The following is an 11,492-nucleotide window of genomic DNA, read 5'->3' as shown; positions in this document are numbered from 1 at the left end:
CCAATTTGTCCATGACAATGCTTGTTAGCACAAAACAACTGAATTAGAAGGTGCCTTATTTCCACCTTAGAAAACTCCCAGAAAAAGCTTAAATCACACCTAGCTGCAAGGGAGCTAGGAAAATGTAGTTTTAACCTTCCAGCCTCTGTAGTACAGGAAGGTTCACTTGGGAGAGATGGAAATAGATGATTACTGGCCATCTACTATACCCTGTACAGACACTGAAGTGGAAATGTTCTGTCAAAAATGGAGGTTCTTGGGCTTCCCTGGTGGCGCAGTGGTTGAGAGTCCGCCTGCCGATGCAGGGGACATGGGTTTGTGCCCCGGTCCGGGAAGATCCCACATGTCATGGAGCGGCTGGGCCCGTGAGCCATGGCCGCTGAGCCTGCGCATCCGGAGCCTGTGCTCCGCAACGGGAGAGGCCACAGCAGCGAGAGGCCCACGTACCGCAAAAAAAAAAAAAAAAAAAAATGGAGGTTCTTCCCAGAGAATTAAAAATAATATGTCAGTATTGCACTGAGAGGGAGCTGATTGACACTGTCCTTGAAAGAGGACCCCCACAGTGACCAGCTTATCAGCCATCATCACAAGAGATATTACCCAGATTCCCATCATCTGATTTATTACTTATTGTCTTTTTTCTTACTGATTTTAAGGAGTTCTGTATAAAGTCTAGACATAAATCTTTTGTCAGATATACTTATTAAAAACATCTCCCACTCTGTGCCTTTTCACATTGTTAATGGTGTTTTTGGATGTACTGAAATTCTTAAGTTTAAAAAAGTCTAATTTACCTATCTTTTATGGTTATTGCTTTTTGTGCTTATTATACAGGGAATCCTTGGCAACCCAAAGTTCATGAAGATAGTCTCCTGTTTTCCTCTGTAAATTTTATTATTTTACCTTGCATATTTAGGGCTTTAATTCATCTTGAATTAATTTAGGGAATAGTTTACAGAAGAGGCCAATGTCCACATTGTTTTCCTTTGTATATCCAGTTGACCCAGCACCATCTTTTGAAAAATCTATCATTTTCCCCTTTGAGTTGCAGTGACACTTTGTTATATGTATGTGGTTTTGGATCAGCATATCTATTTTGTTCCAATGATCTCTTTCTTTATCTTTACGTCAATAGTATATTTTATTAATCACCATAGCTTTAGAATAAGTCTTGTTATGTGGTGGTAAAAGTCCTCCAGATTTGTTCTTCCTTTGCAAGATTTCCTTTACTATTCTAGGTCCTTTCCACCTGCACATATATTTTAGAGACAGTTTGTCAATTCTATCAGAAGTACTCTTTGAGCATTTTATTTCAAATACATTGAATCTGAGCCTTTCAATCAATGAATATGGTGTATCTTTTCATTTATTTAGATATTACTAAAAATTCTCTGCACAGTGGTTTGGAGTTTTAAATATAGCACTCTTGCACATTTTTATTACATATATTATTGTATTTATTATTAGGATATTGGTAGTTTTCTTGCTATTGTAAATGACAAAAATGTTGTCTATTTTTGCCAGTATATATGAATACAACATATATTTGAATATGGAGTTTTGTATCCAGTAAATTTTCTATTTTTACTTATTAATTCTAATAATTTGTATATCTGGGGGGATTGTCCAAGCACTTAATGATATCATCTGCAAATGAAGACAGTCCTATTTCTTTGTTTCCAATCTTAATATCTTTTAATTTTTTGTCTTATTTTATTTCATGGCCTAAGACCCCCAATACAATGTTGAATAGCAGTGGTGATAGTGGTCCTGATTCTCCTGGTCCCAATAACTGGGAGAAAGTGTCAAATATTTACCATAAGTAGGACGATAGATGTAGGATTTTGAATATATGCATCATGGGATTAAGAAATCTCCTTTCTGTTTGTAGACTGCTGGAAATTTTTAATGATTGGTACTGAATTTTTTCAAATGTTTTTCCTGCATCTACTAATATGATCTTTTGTTTTTTCTCTTACATTTTATAATAAATTTAAAATGATTGATTTTTTATATATAAAACAAATTTCATATTACTAAAACAAGCATTACCTTTTCACTTTGACTCTTCTCTCTCTGTATTACTGGATCTGATGGCTATTATTTTGTTTAATGGTTTTACATCTAGAATGTTTAACACAAAGTTTGACCTGCACTTTCCTCTCTAGTAACATCCTTGTCAGATTTTAGTATGAAGATTTTGCCGGCCTCATAAAAAGAGTTGGGAATTAATTTAATTTAAGTTAAAATGAGGCTGTTAAAATAGGCACTAATTTAACCTGACTAGTATCCTTATAAGAAGAGGAAATTTGGGCACACAAAGAGATGCCAGGGATAAGCAAGTACAGAGGAAAGACCAGGTGAGGATACAGAGAGAAGGTCACTATCTGCAAGCCAAGGGAAGAGGCCTCAGGAGAAATCAAACTGTAGACACCTTGATCTTGGATTTCCAGCCTCCAGAACTGTGAGAAAATTAATTTCTGTTGCTTAAGCCACTTGATCTGTGGTATTCTGTCATGGCGACCATAGTAAACTAATATAGAAGGTAATTATGATTTTTAAGTTCTTTAATGAACTTCAGACTATTTAAACTTTTCATTTCTTCTTGTGTCTGCTTTGGTAAGTTGTGTTTATATAGAAACCTGTAATTTACCTTCTATTGTCAAAGTTATTCCCCAAAACTATTCATTTTATCCTCTGACTCTAATTTGATATCAGTAAGATCTTTACTGTTGTCCTCTTTTAATCCTTGTTATTTTTTCTTTGTTTCTTTAAAAAGAAATCAGTCAATTTGGGGTAGAAATTTTACTAACAAGCGAATTTTTGCTTTGTTGATTTTGTCTATTTTTCCTTTCTTTTTCAGTGATTACAGCTCTTATTATTTCTTTCCTTCTAACCTTTAGAGTTTAATTTTTTAAACTCTAAAACCTACCTATATTTTTAAGCTATGTTCTTGAGATGAAAGCTTAGATCATTAAATTTCAATTTTCCCTCTTTTTAGTATGTGAATCTGGAGCTAAAAATTCGACTTTAAGCACTGTTTTGGCTTCATGTCACAAGTTGTGATATGTCTTATTTTCATTATCATTCAGTTAAAAATATTTTATAGTTTTAAAAAACTTATTTGACCCATGGGTTTATTTAGCACTGTATTACTTAATATTGCAACATTTAGGAATTTTCTATTTATCTATGCTATTGATATTGATTTTTATTTAGTTGTACTGTGCTCAGAGAACATATTCTGTGTGATCTCAATCTTCTGAAATTTGTTGACACCTGCATTATGCTTAGCATTTGGTGATTTTGTTAAATGTTTCATGTATACCTCAAAAACAGAGATATTCTTCAGTTGGGTATAGTATTAATCCTATTGCTTAAAATTTTCTGACTAAATTTTTGTCTGTTTGTTGTAGTAGTTATTTCTATAGAAGTGTTAAAATATTCAACTATGATTATGGATTTTTGTATTTCTCCATTTAGCTCTGCCAATCTTTTGTTTTCTATACATTGAAGCTGTTATTATGCGCATATAAAATTGTTATATCTTTTTACTAAATTCACCCTGGAGGTTATGAAATAGCCTCATTATTTCTAGTAATGCTACTTTCTTGAGACTCTACAAATACCACATTATTATCACTAAAATGGTTCTGGTTTGTCTTTTTTGGTTACTTGTTCTGATATGTCTTGTACATTCTTTTACTTTAATCCTTTTTTTTTTTAAACCAGTATGTTAAACTGTATGCCATATAAAGAACATGTAGTTCGGGGTAAATTTTTTCCAGTATGACAATCTTCGTTTTTTAATTGAAATATTTAGTCTACTTACATTCAAGATAAATATTTATTTAGTTAAGTTTAAGTCTACCATCTTGCTCTTCTTTTAATTTTGCCAGTATGTTCTTGTTCTCTAATTTCTGCTTTCTTAACCCCTTTTAGATTGAAAGTATTATTATTATTTTACTTCTTCTCTTTGGATTGATCTTTACTTATATTTTTATTTATTAGATTTACTCTTAAACAGTTGTTTTTGATGCTATTGAAATGGAAACTTCAAATTTTTAATTTCCAATTGTTTGTTGTTGGTACATATTAACACACTTGATATGTCGTATACTGACCATGAAACCAGCTACTATGTTAATTCACCTATTAATTCCAATTTTCAAATCCTTTATTTTTCTTTAACCCAAGAATACCTTTTATTATGTCTTGTAATGCACAGCTGCAAGTGAGGAATTCTCCTTACTTTTGTTTGAGTTAAACCATCCTTACTTTGCTTTAATTTTTCTCATTTTCTAAATTTAGGTGTAATTTGCATACTGAAGAGACCACAAATCTTAATTATACAGTTTGATGAATTTTTACTTATGCATATACTTGTGTAATAATCACCATGATCAAGATATAGAATATTTTCTATTCTCTGAAAGGGTTTCTGTAAGATTGATATTATTTAACGCTTATATGTATAGAAGAATTCACAAGAGATTCTACTTAGGCCTGGAGGTTTCTAGGAGTGACTTTTTAAATTATGGATTTAATTTTTTAATAGGCATAAGACAATTCAGATTTCCTATTGCTTTCTGTGTCCCTTGTGGTATACTGTATTTTTCAAAGAATGCATCCATTTTATTAACTGCTTCATGTATATTGACATAAAGATGTTTATGATACCATTCTTGTTTTTAAAATATATCTAGGATACATATGAATATCAGTTATTTCCTTCCTCTTGTGGTATTTTGTGTTTTAACTTACTCTTTTTTTTATTAGTTATTCTTGTTTGGGGTTTATCTATTTCATCAGTTTTTTCAAAGAACAAACCTTTTACTTTGTTGATTTTCTCTGTTGTATGTCTGCTTTCCATTTATTGATTTCTGCACTTATTTTAATAGTTCCTTCTACTTTTTGCATTTAAGTTCCCAGTTTTTTATAGCTTCTTGAGTTAGATCACTGATTTCCAACCTTTTCCTTGTTCTAATACTTGCAACTAAAGACAAACATTTCCTTCTAAAAATAGCTTTAGCTACATTAGACAAATTATGATGTGTCATATTTTCATTATCATTCAGCTCAAAGTACTTTAAAACTTCTATTGTGTTTTCTTCATTGATCCATGGATTATATAGACATGTATTGCTTTCTTTCCAAACATTCAGAGTTTTCTGGTAGTCTTTCTGCAATATACAAAGATTGAGCCTTTGTTATGGTCGGTCTATTTAGTTTTTCTTTACTCTGAAGACATAGCCCTTGCTCTTCTTGTTTGGTCCTTAGAGCTGGGTTTGTCACTTACTGCTTAAGAGGTATGTTTCTGAAGTCTCAAATGACAGCTGATAGTGTTTATCGGTTCCCTCCAACTGGGAGAGGTATGAACTTTAACCTCTGTTTCTCCAGAACTAAGCAGCTGCTGAATCTCTACAGATCATTAGCCTTCCAGCTGCTCTTTCCTACAGAGTTTTGGAACATCTTCCTGTGTGTGTGCAATTTAGGAATTAGCCAATGTTGTAAGGAGAATTAATACATGGAAATTTGAGCTCCTTCTCTGTGGTTCCCTCATCATCTGAATTTTGACCCTCAGATCCTATGGATTTTGGTAGCCAAACACTGACGAGTGTCTCCTCAGTCCAGGGCAACTGCTTCTTTCCACTTGGAGTCTATTCTAAAATGCTGCAAAATAGAACATGTCCCTCGAGGGCAAGCTCTTGTGCAACTCATATCATGTGTTTCCCTTCTCTCAAGGATGTGGCCCTTCAAGCCCTGCTTGTGTTGATTGCTCATCCATGCCTTTATAGTTCTTATCTATGATCAATCATTTTTTCCTCTGTAAAAAATAAAAAAGAATATTTTGTCTATGATGAAAAGAATTAATAGTTAAAGACAAATGAGATTCAATGTTAGTTGAAAAGGAATGGATTTTGATCACTCAACTGTGCAACAGAATTACTGAAGAAATAATCTAGTGTCTGGCAGTGCTGCATAATAATATTAACTTTTAAATTCGACTACCGAAATTTGATAAACTGTTAAAAATTAATTCTAAATTCAAATTTCAAATTTATTCTTATATTTCGGAAGGATGTTCCTTCATTAAAAAGAAAAGCTGTTTGGCTTTGAACATAGCCCACAAAAATACTGATTTTAAGACTCATCCATTCAGCAACTGGTCGAAAGTATGTATCATGTTTTGAGTGAACATCTAATTCTAACCTTATTCATTATTATAAAGGAGTGTAGAATAATTTGGATTATGGCCACACCTTCCCATCATACTTGTTATTGCTGTTTTGAATTATAGTACCATCTTATTTTCATATCCCCAAATGTAGTCATTATTGAACAATACTGTTTTAGGCACGCACTCTCTATTTAGCTCTTCTCATGTGTTATGAATTTTCTTGCTCACTGTAGCAGTTTGCATCCCATTCCTTCACCAATTCTAAACTCTTATTCATTAATTTACTTCTTATCTCTTTTATATCTATGGTTCAAATTGCATATCTGTGCTTTTAAATGTCAATGAATATATTTTTCATTTATAGTTTTATTAGTCTTTTTTCTTTTAACTTTTTATTTTAAAATAATTTAATTTTGAAATAATTTCAGACTGACAGAAAAGTTACAAGAATACAGAGAATTCCTGGCTATCCCAGTCCCCAAATGTTAGCATATTTAGCATATTACTGCGTTTTCTTTTATTTTTCTCTCTGTCATCTACATGAGAGAAAAGTACACACACACATATATATGCTTTTAAAATATATACTCTGAAATGTGTATATATGCATGTATTTTAAAGTACATATGTACACATAATAGTATATATTTACATCACATCAAGATGTAATCTTCACTTGTCACCAAACCGGCTGGATCACTTGGTAATTGTGGAGAGGCCATCCTCTCTTCATGTTACTTCCTGAACCCCAGTCCTTGGTGGTTAACTAGAAGAGAGACAATGGCCAACGTGTAGCGGAATTGAACCATGGTCTCCAGCATGACAGGTAGAGATATACACTACTGCACTAATGTGGAAAACACAGTATGCTACTCTGGAGGAATCTCCATACAGTTGCTCACTGTTGTCTTTATTACGTCACTGTGCAGGCTACGCTTCCTGCTATCAAGCATACATTATGCGATTCAGCGTCCGAGCCGAATCTGTCCAAGTCTAGCCTTGAGTCCACTCCAGTCCGTCCCTCACTTCCCAGAACAGGCAGCACAGTGGGGCGGCCGGCGATGGCGCTATGTGAGAACTTTACGGTAAAGACAAAAAGGAACCAGTGCACCGGTTCCTATCTGTACTCACAGCCATGATCTGAATCTACTGAACATGGAGGTAATTGCTAAACCCTAACAGGGGCATCCGTTGAATCCAGAAATACTTTCAAGTTTCCAAGGCAGGAAGTGCACAGAGGCAAAGGAAAAAAAGGTTACCTGCAAACCTGTATAGTCATGTGATAAGCTTCGTAATTTGCTCGCTAAAGCTAACGTAGTCGGCAGGATTCGAACCTGCGCGGGGAAACCCCAATGGATTTCTAGTCCATCGCCTTAACCACTCGGCCACGACTACACAAATAATTATGCCCCCTGTTAAATCCTTAAATAGAAATTTCACTGGCTGATGTAAGGGCAAAAAGGGGAGAAAGGATAAAAATGAGCTGGAGTGCAAGAAAACTCACTCTGCAAATTGGATAGAAACCCTCAGGTGAAGTGCAAGTTTGGCATGGAGGTCAACCTCGCTGGGCAACTGCGGGAGTCGAGAGCCCTAAAAGGGGGTGTCCTCACCGCATCATCAATAGGTTTTCCAGACAACTTGAGGCCTCTGTAATATCCTCACCTGGAACCAAACTAACCTCCCAACGAAGTGGAATCACATTGTCATCCTAGTTTTAGGCCTGATATGTGTAGCTTTTGTTTGGAACTTTCAGGCACTGAAGTTCCTTGAAGAGCTAGTGGCTAGTGGCTTTCAGAGAGGAACTTAGTTCGATGACTTGCGTCCTGAGTAAAGGGCGAGGGAAATGATGCAGAAAAGCCTCCTTGCATCCCCTTGCTCTGGTGTCCCCAAGTGCCTAGCCCACATCAATCCTAAGGGAACATCAATCCCATTGTGTTTGCACCGTGCTTTGCATTTCATAGTGTGTTTCCACGCTCCCATCACGTTAAGAACCAAATTTATAGATGGTTCGTAAGTTCCTGTCGCCCCTGGAACCTGGCTACCTTCTAAAAGGAAGATCCTAGTTTGATTTTTGGCCAGGACAGGAGTTCATGTGCTCGAAATTTAACCAACGCAAATGTTTCCTTTCCCCCTTCTTACTTTTCCATCTGAGTCAAAACTTTGGGTCACGTGTTTTCCTGAGCCTGTCCAGTGCAAACATTACTGTAATTGGCTTTTGTCTACTTCTTGGTATTATTTACCAATGATTTCAGAAAAGAGGAAGACGATCACAAACAGAGAAATCACGTTGCCTAAACAGAGAAGTGAGGAAAAGGGACAAGAAGGGAGAGGGAGAAGGAGAGGTAGAGAAGAGAGTGAGACGAAGAGAGAGAGACGTAAGATGTCCAGTGGTTTTATGGGAGACGACCTGCTCTGACAGGATAGGCATGAAGCAGTTTTGATAGAAATTATGCTATAAAAGATTGCTGTCCATAATTTATACATATCACTTTATTTGATGTATAGATTTTTATCAAGCATATATATATATATATTTTTTTTCCTGAAGTCATTTGGAACACTAGTTTTGCCTGAAGTTACATACCAAAGAAAAACTTTTGTGCTTAAAAAAATATATATATATATGCAGGGGATTCCCTGGTGGTGCAGTGGTTGGGAATCCGCCCCCTAATGCAGGGGACACAGGTTCGAGCCTTGTTCCGGGCAGATCCCACATGCCGCGGAGAAACTGGGCCCATGAGCCCGAACTACTGGGCCTGCGCTCTGGAGCCCGTGAGCCACAACTACTGAGCCTGAATGCCACAACTATTGAAGCCACGCACCTGGGGCCCGTGCTTTGCAGCAAGAGGGGCCACCCAATGAGAAGCCCGGGAACCACAACGAAGAGTGGCCCCCGCGCGCAGCAACAAAGACGCAAGGCAGCCAAAAATAAAAATAAATAAATAAAAATTAAAAATATATATATATATGCAAAACAGAAAGCAATTAGTGATGCATTTGAACCAAAATTATTTATCAACAGGAAACAGGGAACAAGGACTGGACACAGCTGCAACTTTTACTGCACTGAAAAAAAGTTTAAACATATCAGAATAGATCTCAGTAAAGGAAGAGCCAGGGCTGAGTTGTAAGAAACACAAAGTAGTCTAGTTATTATTTTAGGCCGAAACTGGAAACAACCCAAATGTCCATCTACAGTAGAAAAGACATATTGAGAGGTTTTCCCAATGTAATACCACACCACGAGAGTGAATGAATTACAAGTACACACAACCACATGGATTAAATCTCACTAACTGATACTGAGTGGAAAAAGCCAGACAAAAAACACATATTATAGTGCATTCCAACTTTTGAAAGTTCAAAAACAGGTGAAATTGATGTTCCTTGTACAGTAGAAATCAGTGTAATGATTACCCTTGGTAGGTAGTCACTGGGAGGTCCCACTACCCTTGGAAGGAGTTTCTGGGATTCTGATAATGATTTTGGTTCTCAAATTGGGTGCTGGGTACATGGGTGTGTTTGCTTTGTGTAAATGCATTGAGTGGTTCGCTTTCATATGTTTTTTGTGTGTATCTGTTAAGCTGTGGTAAATATTTTTCTTTTAAAAAATTATTCATCAATATGATGCAATACTTTTGCTGCCATTAAAAGTCATGTAATGCATGAATATTGATGACATACTAAGATATTCATGATGTATTTTTTGAGTTAAAAAATCTGGTTATTACCAAAATTATGGCCATTGTGCAAAAAGATACATTATTAAGGTAGGGTTGTATCTTAAATTATTAACCTATGCGTTTTCTGTGAATTTCCATCCTTTTCTGTTCTCTATTTGGTAACCTGAGTTAATTAAATGAGTTGATTCAAGTAAACTACCTAGAGCTAGGAGCCAAGTAAAAACTCAAGAAACTTAGGCTTTTGTTCACTAGATTATACCTTATATGCAGAGAGTGTTTCTTATTAGTGTTTGGCACATAGTAGGTACTCAATATTTTGCATATACACTCAGGGAGTATCTATATGCTGCTTGCTATGGTTGCTTACTTTTTTTATGTGTACACCCAGTTGCTAAAACTACAAAGAGAAGTCACTGAGGACAGAAATTTTACACATATATACGTTTTTTCAATACATATGTATTTCAATCAGTATCGAAAGCCTCGTTTGTATAAGGTGTAGCTGAAAATTTTCCAAACGATCAAAAAATGGCTCCTTTTGCTTAACAGTTCTTTTCTCAATTTGTCTCTCTCCTCACATATTTTGCTATAAATAGCACACAGAAACCAGGATGCACTTTCCACTCTTTGCTTGGAAATCTCCTCAGCTAAATATTCAAATTCATTGCTTACAAGTTGTTTTTCACCCAACTGTGGAACACAATTCAGCCAAGTTCTGCCACTTTACAACAAGAATCAGTTTTCTTCCAGTTTCTAACTACACATCCCTCATTTCCTCCTGAGACCTTAAGAGAAGCACCTTTAACATTTATATATTTTTAAAATTAATACACTTTAAAAAAAGTTTTAGGTTTACAGAAAAACCCCATATACTCTCACCATTGCCCCTCCCCCTAGTTTTCCTTATTAACATTCTTGCATTACTACGGTGCATTTGTTACAACTGATGAGCAAATATTGATAAATTATTATTGACTAAAGACCATAGTTTATATTAAGGGTTCACTCTGTGTGTTTGACATTCTATGGGGTTTGACAAATGTATAATGACATAGAGCCACCATTACAATATCATACAAAATAATTTCACTGCCCTTAAAATCCCCTGTGCTATAACCATTCATCCCTCCTTCCCTTCCCCAAACCCCTAGCAACCACTGATCTTTGCTGTCTCCATAGTTTTGACTTTTCCAGAATGTTATATAGTTTGAATCGTACAGTATGTAGCCTTTTCACATTAGCTTCTTTCACTCAGCAATTTGCATTTAATGTTCCTTTGTGGGGTTTTTTGGTAGCTTGATTGTTCATTTCTTTTCATTGCTGAATATTACATTGTATGGATGTACCGCATCCATACATTCAAACATTCAATAGGCCATTCGCCTATTGAAGAACATCTTGGTTGCTTCCAAGTTTCAGCAATTAGGTTTTCGCCTGCGCATAAGTTTTCAACTCATTTAGGTAAACACCAAGGAGTACCATTGATGGATCATATTGTAGGAGTGTGCTTAGTTTTGAAAGAAACTGCCAAACTGTCCTCTAGAGTAGCTGTACCATCTTGCACTCCCACTAGCAATGAATGAGAGATGCATTCTTTCTTAAACTTAGGAAATTGTTCATCTCTTTAC

The 11,492-nt window shown here is 35.6% G+C and overlaps 1 non-coding gene across 1 annotated transcript; it reads right to left on the bottom strand.

Annotated features, from left to right (window-relative positions):
• Positions 1-7,494: 7,494 nt before the first annotated feature.
• On the bottom strand, positions 7,495-7,576 carry TRNAS-AGA (transfer RNA serine (anticodon AGA)). Its single transcript has one exon. It is a non-coding gene; the product is annotated as a tRNA-Ser (tRNA).
• Positions 7,577-11,492: the final 3,916 nt, after the last annotated feature.

This window comes from Mesoplodon densirostris, chromosome 10 (genome assembly GCF_025265405.1).
Source record: "Mesoplodon densirostris isolate mMesDen1 chromosome 10, mMesDen1 primary haplotype, whole genome shotgun sequence".
Taxonomy (NCBI): Eukaryota; Metazoa; Chordata; class Mammalia; order Artiodactyla; family Ziphiidae; genus Mesoplodon; species Mesoplodon densirostris.
This window is presented reverse-complemented; position numbering and strand designations above follow the sequence as displayed.